Source organism: Aulonocara stuartgranti (assembly GCF_965226115.1).
Source record: "Aulonocara stuartgranti genome assembly, chromosome: 23".
Taxonomy (NCBI): domain Eukaryota; kingdom Metazoa; phylum Chordata; class Actinopteri; order Cichliformes; family Cichlidae; genus Aulonocara; species Aulonocara stuartgranti.
The window spans coordinates 25,600,429-25,614,205 of NC_138958.1; the positions used below are offsets into that span (position 1 = coordinate 25,600,429).

General features: G+C 43.7%; 1 protein-coding gene and 1 long non-coding RNA gene across 5 annotated transcripts in view; one reads left to right on the forward strand and one right to left on the reverse strand.

Annotated features, from left to right (window-relative positions):
* ptprnb (protein tyrosine phosphatase receptor type Nb) overlaps positions 1 to 13,777 on the reverse strand; it is a 63,169-nt gene that overhangs the window by 44,328 nt on the left and 5,064 nt on the right. The gene's annotated exons all lie outside the window — the stretch shown is intronic.
* LOC309700143 lies at positions 1,371 to 7,589 on the forward strand. The gene is made up of 3 exons (XR_014274596.1): positions 1,371 to 2,041; positions 7,074 to 7,163; positions 7,384 to 7,589. It is a non-coding gene; the product is annotated as an uncharacterized lncRNA (long non-coding RNA).

Below are 13,777 nucleotides of genomic sequence, written 5' to 3' on the forward strand. Positions count from 1 at the left end.
GACTCTCTCTGTTCACTTTCTGAGCCTAGAGGTCAGCAGGTGCGCCAGAAGCCGTGCGCCTACTGGTTCTGCCCTGTGTGTTCCAGGGGCCCCTGTGCCTACTGGTCCTGTGACTGCACCTGCTGGAGGGCCCAAGGAGCCCGTCCAGCCACCAGCAGCTTCATCCTCGCCTGGTCCAGCTTCAGCTTCATCTGCCTCGCCTGGTCCAGCTTCACCCTCGCCTGCAGCTGCAGCGTCACCCGCAGCTGCAGCGTCACCCGCAGCTGCAGCAGCCTCATCATCCGCTTCGCCTGCAGCAGCAGCTTCTTCAGCTTCACCTGGCCCTGCAGTTGTTGCACCGCCGACCAAGGTACGTCCAGTACCTCAGCATTGCTGGCCACTTTCTGGGCCACCAGCCGGACGTCATCACCGTCGCGGGAGACCTCCGGATTGGCTTCGTCTGCATCGTTGCCGTCCGCATGGTCAGCCCCCTGAACTGTTTGCCCGTCGCCGCCGTTGCCGTCCGCACGGTCGGCCCCCAGAACTGTTTGCTTGCCCGTTGCCGCCGCAGCCTTTCGCACGGCCGGCCTCCGGAACTGAACTGTTTTGGCCTCCTGCGCTGTCGGCCTACGGGTCGGCCCCCTGAACTGTTTGTTGGGTTTAGTTTTTCTTGACCATCGGGGGTTTTAGTTTGTTTTTGGACTCTGTCCGTCCTTGTTTTCTGTTTGGTGACATTTCTTCTTTTTGTTGTTGTCCTGTCTGGAGCCAGCCCTTGGGGGGGGGGGGGGGGGGGGGGTACTGTCAGGGTTCTGGGTCAGTTTGACCCAGAATTTTGAGTTATGTTTTGGTGTGTTTTTTCATTATGGATTGTTTTCTTATTCTCTTGTAGCGCTTGTATTGATGATGATGATGATGATGATGATTAGAGTTTCATGTTTCTGTTTATCCGTGTTTAAGGAATTGTGGTCCCATGTATTGTTTGAGAGCCATGTGTTATATTCTGCCTCTCAGTCTGCGTCTTTGTTTAGTGGTTTATTGTTTCCTGTTTTATTTTGAAGGATTGTGTCTTATGTTAGTGTGTCCGGCTTTGCTCCCCTGTCTCGTTAGCCCTAATCTCTCCCAGCTGTGTCTCCCTCCTGTTTTCCATTCCCTTGATTACTGCCGTGTGTGTATATAAGCCCTGTGTTTCCTTTGTTTTCTGTCGCGTCGTTAATGTCTGTTCATCCTCATACCACCCTTTGTGGTCTGTTTGCCTGCCTGCTAGTTTATTTGCATTCCAGGCTAGTTAGTTCTTTGTTCAGTCTGCAATCCCAAATAAAGCCGAGGGTTTTGAGTTCACCTGTGCCTCCGTGAGTCCTGCTCTTGGGTCCACCTTTCCTGCCTGCCTTCACACAGCCATTCAGAATTTATCTTAAAATTTTACTCACTTAAATTGGACTTAAATCTCAGCTTCAGCTTAAAGACTTTTACTTTTACTAAATTATGCTCTAAATACTATAAGCATACTATAAATTTAACCATTCCTGGAGGTGTAAGGTGAGAACATGGCTCATCATGGAGGGTGTGATGTAGCATAACTTAAGCAGCAAGGAAGGTGATAAGTAAATAGCATTAGCAGACAATTGAAGTTCTTTTTAAGCATACTTTATTGCTAGCATCTCCCTTTTACCATAAAACAATCAATCAGGCATGCAAAAATCCCACTGGCTTTATACAAGACTTTGCCCACACCTGACCTCGTTAGCCCCTACCATTGAACAAAATAGGTCAAACCAAATAATACAATTCTAAACAAAGAACAGGAATAAAGTCATGCATGAAACTGACAAACTCATTTACTCAACTAAATGGTTTGTAAAGTAAAACACTGCATACAATATAACTCAAAAGGCTACTTTAAAGAAAACAAACAATACTATACAAAATGAAAAACCCTCCATTTGGTTACACCCAGTGATCCAATCATTGACCTCATGACCCTATATAAACAGGAAGTAGTGGGCGGCCCTTCCCATACACCCGTCTCACATACAGGACCTGAATGCACAACATGGACACCATGGTAAGTATAACCAAAGCAACATAAAGAAACATAATTTACTAGACATGTGCCTGTAAACAAAAGAAAATTCAGATGATCTGATGGTTAGTAGTGTTTGCTAGTGATGTGTCCTGTGTGTCGAAGCTTCGAATCGCGCGTCGGGTAATCGCGGGGGCGTTTTTCTGAAGCGCGTATCGAGGCTTGCGTTGATTACGTATGCAGTGACGTTCGAGGCCTCGCGGGCAGTCCGTATCACGTGACTGATTCGGGAACTGGTTCACCGGTTCGCGCCAGATTCGAAATAAAATGGGCAGCAAAACACAGCTGATTCCCTCATCACATCGTGTTGTGGAATTGGATTACGTACGTGTTACATAGCTACTGGAGTACTGGACACAAATTTCTTTATCCAAACTTGTATAAACTTGCTGTGGTTTTTCTTGCAACCCCTGCTTCATCTGTGCCCTGTGAGAGGATATTTTCAAAAGCAGGAGAAATCCTCTCAAAAAAGAGGAACCGTCTTCAGCCCAGCACTGTGGGAAAGCTGCTATTTTTGAATAAAAGCAAATGAAAACTTTTCCCTAGTGTCATGAGCACTGTTATACAAGCACATTCACATCACAACTCCCTCCCTTTTTGTTTCCATGTACATTCCTGTGTTAAGCTGCCAATTTATTATACACAAATATTAATTAAATTAATATAATATAAAATTAGTATAATATTAAATATAACTAATATTTAGAGTTCAGTTATTGGTGTCATGAACAATAGTAATTCCTTTATTCATTCAACTTGAAGTGCCACACACGAGTTTGTGTCATTATTGAGATGTACATAAGAATGATTACGCAGTTACACAATCATCCCAAAAACTGTGTACTGATAGTTTCCACTTTCTCTTTTGTATCAGACATACTGAGACAATATTCGGGATAAATAACCATGAAAAACAATTTATTTATTCGGTTTAGCGGTTTACACATCACATCATTATAATCATTGAGCCCGTTTCACTTGAATTGTCCACTTGATGGCGCAGTAGAGCAAATGAATCATCACAATGCTTCGAACCATGAGTCGACCAGTTGGATGGGAAGCTTCAGTTCATCATGAGGCTTCATCTCACCATCACTAGTGTTTGCTTTAAAACACATGCATGGATGTAAAGAATGTAACTACTGCTACCACAAACAAAACCCGGGATATTGTGTGTTAAGAGAAGTTACACCAGCACTGTCTAAATTAAAGCATTATGGCTGACTGTAAAATAACAGAACACAGAATAACAATATACGCAAGTGACAAATGGCAAATGAATTCTGTCCTAGCCACTTTGTCACATTTCCCCCCCCCCCCCCTTAAGTCCGTTACTCTTCATAGGAACGTGAAAGAAAGTCTGCCACAACATTCTTTTTCCCTGCCCTATATCGAATCTTAAAACAATATGGCTGCAATGAAAGATACCACCTCGTGATCCTTGCGTTGGTGTCTCTCATTCTGCTCATCCACTGTAAAGCTCGATGATCGGTTTCAAGCACAAATTCACCTCCCAGTAGATAGTATCTCAGTGTCCAAAGCCCATTTTATTGCCAAAGCTTCTTTTTCAATTGTGGAATACTTCATTTCTCTGGGGAAGAGCTTACGGCTTATGTACTGCACAGGTCTTTGGTCCTCTCCATCACCTTGCAGCAACACAGCTCCCAGCCCAACTCCTGAAGCATCAGTCTGTACAATAAACGGGCACGTAAAGTCTGGACACTGCAACACAGGCTCATTACACAAACAGTTTTTCAAATCCATGAATGCAGCCTCACACTCTGGAGTCCATTTAATTTTGTTGGGGCATGATTTACGAGTTAAATCACTAAGAATAGCTGATCTGGTAGAGAAATTAGGGATGAAACGACGATACCAGCCAGCTAAACCCAGGAAGGATCACCTGAGGGCGGATGACCCCACCCCCAATGACGTATCCCAGGTACTCCACCTCGGTCTGTGCAATGTGGCATTTCCCAGGGTTGATGACTAGTCCAGCTGTTCTGATGCGTTGCAGGACATCAGCCAGATGTTTCACATGGTCCTCCCATGTCTCGCTGAACACCACAATGTCGTCAATATACGCTGCTGCATAGCCATCAGCTCCTTTCAGAACCAAGTCCACCAGCCTCTGGAACGTGGCTGGAGCTCCATGTAGTCCGAAAGGCATAGTTCTGAAACGATAAAGTCCGCTGGGAACCCTGAATGTAGTTAAATCCCTTGAGGACTCTGTTAGGGGGACTTGCCAATAACCTTTACAAAGGTCGAGTGTTGTGAGGTACTTGGCATTACCCAAGCGCTCAATCAATTCATCCACTCTTGGCATAGGATATGCATCAAAAGCAGAGACAGCATTAAGTTTTGAGAAGTCAACACAAAATCTCTGTCTTGCATCATTTTTCTTGGGGACGAGTACCACAGGGCTACACCACTCACCTCTAGATGGCTCTATAATCCCTGTTGCAAGCATTTCTTCCACCTCCTGTTTCAATGCTGGCATTAGCTTTGCTGGAACTCTGGAGGTGGTATCCCTGATGGGTGGTTGATTCGAACAACGCAGGTGTATGTCATGCTGAATAAGATGGGTGTAGCCTGGCTTTGTGCTGAAAAGCTCCTGTGGCATTATGGCCGCGAGCTCCTCCTGCTGTTCTGGTGATAGATGGCTCAAATCCGGAAATAGCTTTTCTTCAGTACTGGTGGGAAAGAATTGCTCTTGAGGCTCTTCTTCCTGCAGTACAACACGAGCCCACAACTGAAGTGATTGCTCTGGCTTCTCAATCCACTCCCTCAACATGTTGACATGAAACACCTGTTGCTTTTTCCGACGATTCGGCATGTTGAGCTCATAAGTGACAGGACCTGCTTTCCTGTTTATCACAAATGGCCCCTGCCATTTGGCTAAGAGACTGCTTTCAGTGGTTGGCAAAAGGAGCAACACTTTTTGTCCTTCTTTAAAGGTCCTCCTGCGAGCTGTCTTATCATAGTTCTGTTTTTGACGTCGCTGGGCACTTACTAGGTGACAATGAGCCAGTTCCTGAAACTGTTCAAGCTTGTCCCTCATTTTCAACACATAAGAGAGGGAAGAGCACTGTTTTTCAGGGCTAGCTTCCTCCCAAGCTTCCCGAAGTACATCCAGTGGACCTCTGACATTATGGCCGTACAAGAGCTGAAACGGAGAAAATCCAGTTGATGCTTGTGGTACCTCTCTATAGGCGAAAAGCAAAAATGGAAGCCATTGGTCCCAGTCTTTTCCCGATTCTCTTACGAACCTCCTCAGCATTGATTTCAGGGTTTTATTAAACCTCTCAACAAGTCCATCAGTTTGTGGATGATAAGGGCTCATTTTGATTCCGGTAATTCCCAGAAGTTTGTAGACTTCTTTCAACAGGTTGGAAGTGAAGTTTGAGCCTTGGTCTGTCAAGATTTCTTTGGGAATACCCACCCTTGAAAACATCTGTATCAGACAATTAGCTATTTGGCGGGCTTTGACCCTTCTCAATGGGGAAGCTTCAGGATACCTTGTTGCATAGTCACAAATCACTAGAATGTACCTATGCCCTGAACCACTTCTCTCCAATGGACCGACAATATCCATGGCAACACGAGAAAAGGGGACGTCTATTACAGGCATAGGAATGAGTGGGGCTCTGTCTCCTTTCCTACTTGGGGCTGTCAACTGACACTGTGGACATGATTTGCAAAACTGGGCAGTGTCTGAAAATTGCTGTGGCCAAAAAAAACGAGTTACCATTCTGGAAAAGGTTTTAAGATGTCCTAAGTGGCCTGCCCAAGGAACTGAATGAGCCAACTGCAAGACTACAGGCCTTAAGCTTTTGGGAACAACCAACTGGTCACCAACTTTGCTACGACGATATAGTCGTTCATTCTTAACAATGAATACTTCCCGTACTCTGTCTGTAATCTGTGCTGATTCTTGGGTGCTCTTAGCAAACAGAGGTGCTAAAGAGGGGTCCTCCCTTTGGAGTTGGACAATATTGCTCGGGACAACCAGGAGCTCATCGATCTCTGGTTCAGGAAGTGACTCAGCAATTTCAGTCCCCCTCACTTTTTCCTGTCTTCTCTGCATTTTACTTTTCTTTATATGCGGCCTACTTGGTCTGTCAATATCTGGAATTTCACTGTCTGCATAGGGCAACTCACTCAAACCTGGCTCTGACTGAGAAGCTTTATTACCAGACCTAGTGACTACTAGCAGACCTTCACATGCAACATGCAGATTCTTCTCTTCTCTGTCCTTCTCTGTCTTTGCTAATAACTCCCCAAGAATTGGCATGTCCCGGCCCAACACAATCTGGTAGGGAAGTTTATCCATTACTCCAACTGTAAGTACGTACTCCTTTTCATTAACTTGAAGGCAAACATTGGCAATAGGATAATCAACATTATCACCATGAACACACCAGACTTTAACTTTACCACAAAATGTGGTGTCGCTAGGGAGGCAATCTTGCCTGACAAGTGTGCGGCTACTGCCTGAATCCAAGAGGGCAACACACTGTTTTCCCTCAATGAAAACACAGATGGTGTGCTCCTGATCACTGGAGGGTACTAGAGACTCTGTTTCTTCCTCTAGCAAGTCAAAACACTGTGGTGAAAGACACATGTAAGTCTTACTGACTTGCTGACCTGGGCAATCTGCCTTAAAGTGACCTGCTTGACCACAGGCATGACACACCAACGGGCCTCTCTGCTTTACTTCTCTAGCGCGGCTACTGCTAGTGATTGGGGAACTTTGTTTAGGGCTTTTAGCTTTGTACCCATTCCCACCCCCTGACCTACCCACAAAAACATTGGCTGAACTGGGTTTTCCTACCATGTACCCTTTTTGTGGGCGTCGGGCTGCAAGAAAAGCCTCTGCCATCTCTGCAGCTTCTTTTGAAGTGGTGGGGTTGCGCTCTTTCACCCAGGTCCTCAGCTCTGGGTTAAGAACTCTGAGAAACTGTTCCATCACTATGACATCTCCTATTTGGTCCTTTGTCTTCTCCTTTGGAAGCATCCACTTTTCATATAGGTCTTTAAGGCGGGTTCGCAGCTCTTTGGGTGTCTCATCGTCCTTCACCGTCATGTTGCGAAATCTGGTTCGGTAAGTCTCAGCACTTATTTCAAATTTTTCAAGAACGGCGGTTTTTACCTTATCATAGTCCATTGTTTCTTCAGTGTCCATAGCAACATATGCCGCACGTGCTTTACCACTAAGAAGTGGAGCCAGATGCAGTGCCCATTCTTCTTGTGGCCACTGACATCCTGTTGCAATCCTCTCAAAAGTGGTTAAATAATGTTCAATATCTTCATCCTCACCATAGGGCTGCATCTTCGGGCCTTTCCAACCGCTTACTCTGCCCAGATTGGATGAATGTGGTGCTGCGGAAGATTCAGGGGGGTTTCCTCGCTGTTGAACAGGTTGCTGCACCTTTTGCCGCACTGAGGAACTCAGAGGCACTCCGGAATCAGCTACTGCACCTTCCCACAGCATCTGATGCTCCCGGCGCTCCGACTGGACCTCCTGCTGCAGTTGGCTGAACTGGTGTTGCATTCTATGCCACCGTTCATTTTGGCGTTGTCTGTCCTGCTCCCATTTTGCCTCACGGTCAGCCTGCTGTTGCATCAGGCCTTTTAATAAAGTTGAGAGCTCTGAGAGACTTTGTGCTTCCGTGCTGTGCTCACCCGTAGCTTCTGGCAGGTTGCCATCATCTTGGGCCTCCTCTGGGGGAAAATCTGTTGGCCCTTGAGGTTTCCTTGACTTGGCTGATTTCTGCATTGCTATAACCTATTGGCCTGGAGCCACTGCTGCCACCATTTGTGATGTAGCATAACTTAAGCAGCAAGGAAGGTGATAAGTAAATAGCATTAGCAGACAATTGAAGTTCTTTTTAAGCATACTTTATTGCTAGCATCTCCCTTTTACCATAAAACAATCAATCAGGCATGCAAAAATCCCACTGGCTTTATACAAGACTTTGCCCACACCTGACCTCGTTAGCCCCTACCGTTGAACAAAATAGGTCAAACCAAATAATACAATTCTAAACAAAGAACAGGAATAAAGTCATGCATGAAACTGACAAACTCATTTACTCAACTAAATGGTTTGTAAAGTAAAACACTGCATACAATATAACTCAAAAGGCTACTTTAAAGAAAACAAACAATACTATACAAAATGAAAAACCCTCCATTTGGTTACACCCAGTGATCCAATCATTGACCTCATGACCCTATATAAACAGGAAGTAGTGGGCGGCCCTTCCCATACACCCGTCTCACATACAGGACCTGAATGCACAACATGGACACCATGGTAAGTATAACCAAAGCAACATAAAGAAACATAATTTACTAGACATGTGCCTGTAAACAAAAGAAAATTCAGATGATCTGATGGTTAGTAGTGTTTGCTTTAAAACACATGCATGGATGTAAAGAATGTAACTACTGCTACCACAAACAAAACCCGGGATATTGTGTGTTAAGAGAAGTTACACCAGCACTGTCTAAATTAAAGCATTATGGCTGACTGTAAAATAACAGAACACAGAATAACAATATACACAAGTGACAAATGGCAAATGAATTCTGTCCTAGCCACTTTGTCACAGAGGGCATCGCAGTAATAATACTAATTTCAAAGCAGCAGTAATTAGAAAAATCAACACAAAAATGCGGCTTCATATGAAAGGCTGTGGATCTACTGAACTCCAGCCTCTCATCACCATCGTCATCATCAGAGTGTCCATACTTTGCTTTTATCGTCCATTAGCCGGCTGTCAGACTGGATGAATTCAGTGTCGTTTTCATAATGGAGCTTCTGGCATTTGTGGCCGCTGCGGTGTGAGTGTGAACTCGTCCTCTGCTCTGCAGGCTGACGGGGTGGGATATTTAAGGTGGAATGAGTCAGCCTGGATGAAGCAGAGCAAACCTGAGGGCTGCTGCTTACCGGCAGCAGTGGGAGCCAGGTTGAGACCCTTCTTGGCTCCGTCGACCTGTGAACTTTTACACCGGCTCGCACTGATCACTCTGACTGGAGCTCGCGGCGCCGCATTTTAAAGGAAAGATTTACTGACAGTTTGAATAAAATCCAGTGAAAACAAGCAGAAAAATGCCTCCTTCTTACAAGCAGGGTGTGTGAAACAAAATCTGGCTCATATAGTTGGAAGAAAAATTATTCAACCCCTACTGCATATTAGCTTTATTGGTATAAATTACAATAATTGAGCTGTTTGTATGAATCCAATTACCTAAGAGTGGTTTAAATGTCTTTATTAAACCAATATTAAAAGGGTGTTTTTTCCCAAATTGAACATGATACTTTTACTGAATACTGCAGCCACAAAACTGCTTCAACCGAATTGACAAGTGTTATTAATCCTTTGCTGAGCTTCAACCTGCTCCAAACATGCTGGGTTGCCAGAACATCTATTGGCAGTGTTCCCTAGGAATTTCAGACCATTCCTCATTGGAAAAGGCTTCCAGTTCTGTCACATCCTTCTTCAAATCCAAACCAGAGACTTTCTATGCAAGATGTAAGTCATGCCTCCACAGTAGACACAATATTCCAGGGCTTCATCTGCAACCAGGTCTTGATGGATTTCGAGGTAAGCTTGGGGTAAATCGACACTCAAGCTTGAGCTCTGATGGTGTGATGTTTTCTTCCAGAAGCTCATGTTGGGTGCTACATGACAGGAGCAAAGTGGCACTGAGCCAGCACCATGCTTCACTGCAGAGGGAAAGCTCTTCATTCTTCCTCTTTCCAATATACTGCAGAGACACACAAAGCTATTGCAACACTTCACTGGCTTATCCAGATAGTTCACTTCTATTCAGTTTTATTCATGTAGCACCAAATCACAACAGCAGTCACCTCAACACACTTTATATTGTAAGTTAAAGACCCTATAATATTAGGGTGAAAACCCCAACAATCAGATGACCTTCTATGAGCAAGCACTTGACGAGACTGGGAAGAAAAAACTACCTTTTAACAGGAAGACATAGAGATCTTCAGCATGTAGTGAGCACCTTACTGTATGAACTGAAACCTGCTGCCACAGAGTCCAATTGAAAGTTTTTTTTGTAGTATTTCTTGTAGTTTTGTAGTGATCTGCCAGTGATAACTTCCTCTCTCTGCCTAATTTGGGTGGTGCAGCCACAGTAACTCTGACTTTAAGTCTGCAAACTATAATTCCAGCAGTGTCTCTGAAAACATTCAGTGTCTTTGCTATTTTATTTCTTCTCTTGTTTGTGCAATGCACAGTTTTCTTCTAACTGTTTGAACCTCTTGTCTGTCAAATGCATATCCGGTTGTTCAGTGATGACGCGACGAATCCTACTTCCGGGTCTAAAGTAGTCTGCGTTTAATATGGCTTTTGTGTTGTTAACATGTTTAATGTTATGTATTTTCTTCTATTTGATCTCGAAAAGCTCCTAAAACAGTCAGTGATCCCTGTTGACCTCCCTCGGCTTTTATTACCATTAATCATTTATTTATTTAAGCTCAGTTTTTAAAACCTTAGGACGTAACTACAGCCCAGCCCATGCAGCAGTATATGAATGACTAACCTCGTATTGTGGATGGATTATCTCAGTTGTTCTCCTGGCTAAAGTTTGGTCCTTTTACAGCATCCTGCCATGTGATTACATTTGTTTCTGACCACCGAGAACACTCACGTTAACTTTTATCGAGTGGAAAAACAGTTAGCTTGTTTATATTATGCTAGCATAGCTGTGTCGCTAGCGGTCACGTAGCACATCATTATATACCAGCTAGCCCAACTTCAGTAACCCTACAAACGTCACTGCTGTTTAGTTTTCTGTCTTCATTTATGCTGGAAGTGATAGCAGAGATGTACGTTTTAGTTTGTTTCCAAAACCCCGCAGTCAGGACATGCTATATTGTATTTAGATAGAAGCTAGCGAGCTAACTCCCTGCTAACTTCTAACTCCGTTAAATGTCATAAATTCCGTTTTCATGGATGCCTGGATGTTAAACTCAATTGTTACATCTGGTAGAGCAGAACGCTGATCATTTTATTAAAGATGAAAGACTTTAGACAGTTTTTCAACTCTCAGTAATGCCACAGTGATCGTTTGATATATGGACCTGCAGCGGAGTTTAGACCCAGACACGGCTAGTGACGTCAGACTGAACAATCGGATAGAAGTACATTTAATACCATCCATCCATCCATCCTCTGCTGCTTATTCAGATCTGGATCATGGGGCTAACTGTGTAAACAGAGATGCCACTCCCAAGCTACCTCCTACAGCTGTTCTGGGGGGACACCGAAGCTTTATAATTAGGTGTAAATAATTAAAACCTTTACCACATGTGACATGCAGGAGTATATTTATGATTATCCGGTACTTTTTCATTACAAGAATACCCTTTTTTGTTACAGTTACGAAGCTACAGAGCTAAAATAACTGCCATTGTTTACTTTTTTAAATTACTAACAAAATGGAAGTAGAGTGAAAAATCTATCATCATGTTTATTTTCATACAGAGTACCTTTGTAATAATGTTGAAGTCCAGGCTCTGGGGAGGCCAATCCATGACTGATTGAGTTCCACTGTGTGTTTTTCTATCCAGGGATGATTTTACTGCACTGGCAGTGTGTTTGGGATCATTGTCAGGCTGAAAGATGAAGCTGTTCACAATCAGATGCTTTCCAGACGATGGATCAAAATGTCAAATCTCAAACTTGGATTCATCACCCCATCAGACTTGTTTCCACTGATTTTCAGTCCAGTTCTTGTGTAATTTTCATACCTCAGCCTTTTCTTCCTGTTTCCTTTCCATAAGAAAGCTTCCTGACAGTCGCCCTTCCACTGAGACCATTTCTGATGATGCTTCAGTGAACAGTTATGTTTTCTAAGGACACATTGCTCACCATGCTGATATATGCCAGGTTTTCAGCTAATAGCTCTTTGGGAATCACATTGTCGGTGCAAAAATACCATCTTATGTCAAACTAGGAAATGGGAACAAATTACTTTTTTTTTGACAGGCTGCTATTAACAAAGAGTCTAAAGATACAATTTAAATGGTCTGTTATGTGTAGACACAACATTGGTTAATCCCTTGAGTTGAGAAGGTGCCAGTTAATACACGCATGCTATAACATACACATTACGTTTTCTTTTCTAACTGAAGAAAGAGTCACTAACAACGAAATTTACATTTAAATCATAGCTCATTGCATCCATGCACAGCACCGCTCATCGTTGTCTACAAACTTTTTAGAAAAATCTATAAAACCACAACATAAATCCATCAACTCAACAGATCCCTTCAGGAACATCACACAGCATTTAGGATCTCTGCAGGGGTATGTGTCATGATGTCCTTTTCCTGGATTATGAGAAGATAAATAAGCCTGCGGACGGTGAGATGAGAAAGGTTTAACATTCTGTGCTGCTCTCTGCCCGCGGTGCTCAAACACTGCGTCGTGTTTAGTGCATCAAACAAACGGCGAGCTGTTGTAATTACAGCAAGCAGACGGAGCTGACGGAGGGGTTGGTTATGAGTCATAACTGTCAGAATGAGCTGCTTTTAAAGCTGCTTTATGTACAGATTTTATTTACGGTTCAGCGTCTACCTGACCCACATACTCCAGCACTAGTTTTGAAAATGTTTGAATGAAGCTTTCGGTTGTTATTCGTTTGTGATCAGACACAAAGAGGCCTGAGCTCAGGAACCCCAAAATGCTCCTACAAGAGCACATTTCAAGGACTTGTTTTTGTTTGGAGCCAATTTATGGACATCTGTCTATCTTTTAGGGGTGTCCATCATTTCTCTGGTCCTATTGAGTTTCCCAGTTGTCGACATCAGTGACGACAGATATGACAATGATTAAGTCAGAGACAACACGAAAAGCAGGCACTGGAGTGGAGGCGGGTTGCAAGGCGATTTGCAGTGACTGCACACAGGGTAAAGCAGCTTAATTGGCAGGTTTTTGAGTGGTTCTTAAATGAGAAGCACAGGAAGCAAGATTGGAACTTTGCATCATCCATCCCGACCTATTCAAAGTTGGATCGTGGTGGCAGCAGGCTAAGCTGCTATTCCAGGCATTTTTGTTTTCAGCAACACCTTCCACTTCCTCCTAAGGGGTCTTGGGGTATTCTCAGACAAGGTGAGATATATAATCTCCTCATCGAGGTCTGAGCTGTGCCTGGAAAACCTCCAAAAGGAGGCTCCCAAGAGGCATTATAAATAAATCCCAGAACCACCTACACTGACTGATTCTGACACAAGTAGCAAAGGAGCAGCCTGAGCTCTTCACCCTGCTACATAAGGGAAAACCCGGTGAGCCTATGGAGGGAGCTCATTTCAGCCACAATCATTTGTATCCATAGTCACCACTCAGAGCTCGTGACCATTGGTTATGGTAGGAGCGCAGATTGACCAGTAAATCTAAAAACAACACCCACGCCTGCATTACCACAGATGAAGCCCTAATCTACCTGTCAACCTCCACCCGTCCATCACTAATGAATATGGCACATACCATTAGCAGCAGATAATGGGTGCTGTCTCACACTCACAAATATAAAATATTACCACGCAAACTATAATAGAATAGCCTTTATTGTCATTGTACAGAGTACAACGAAATTGGAGTGCCACTCCCTTGGTGCAAGTTTCAATAATAAATATAAAAGTAAAATATAAAAAGTACAAAAAAAACAATCGTAAGTACT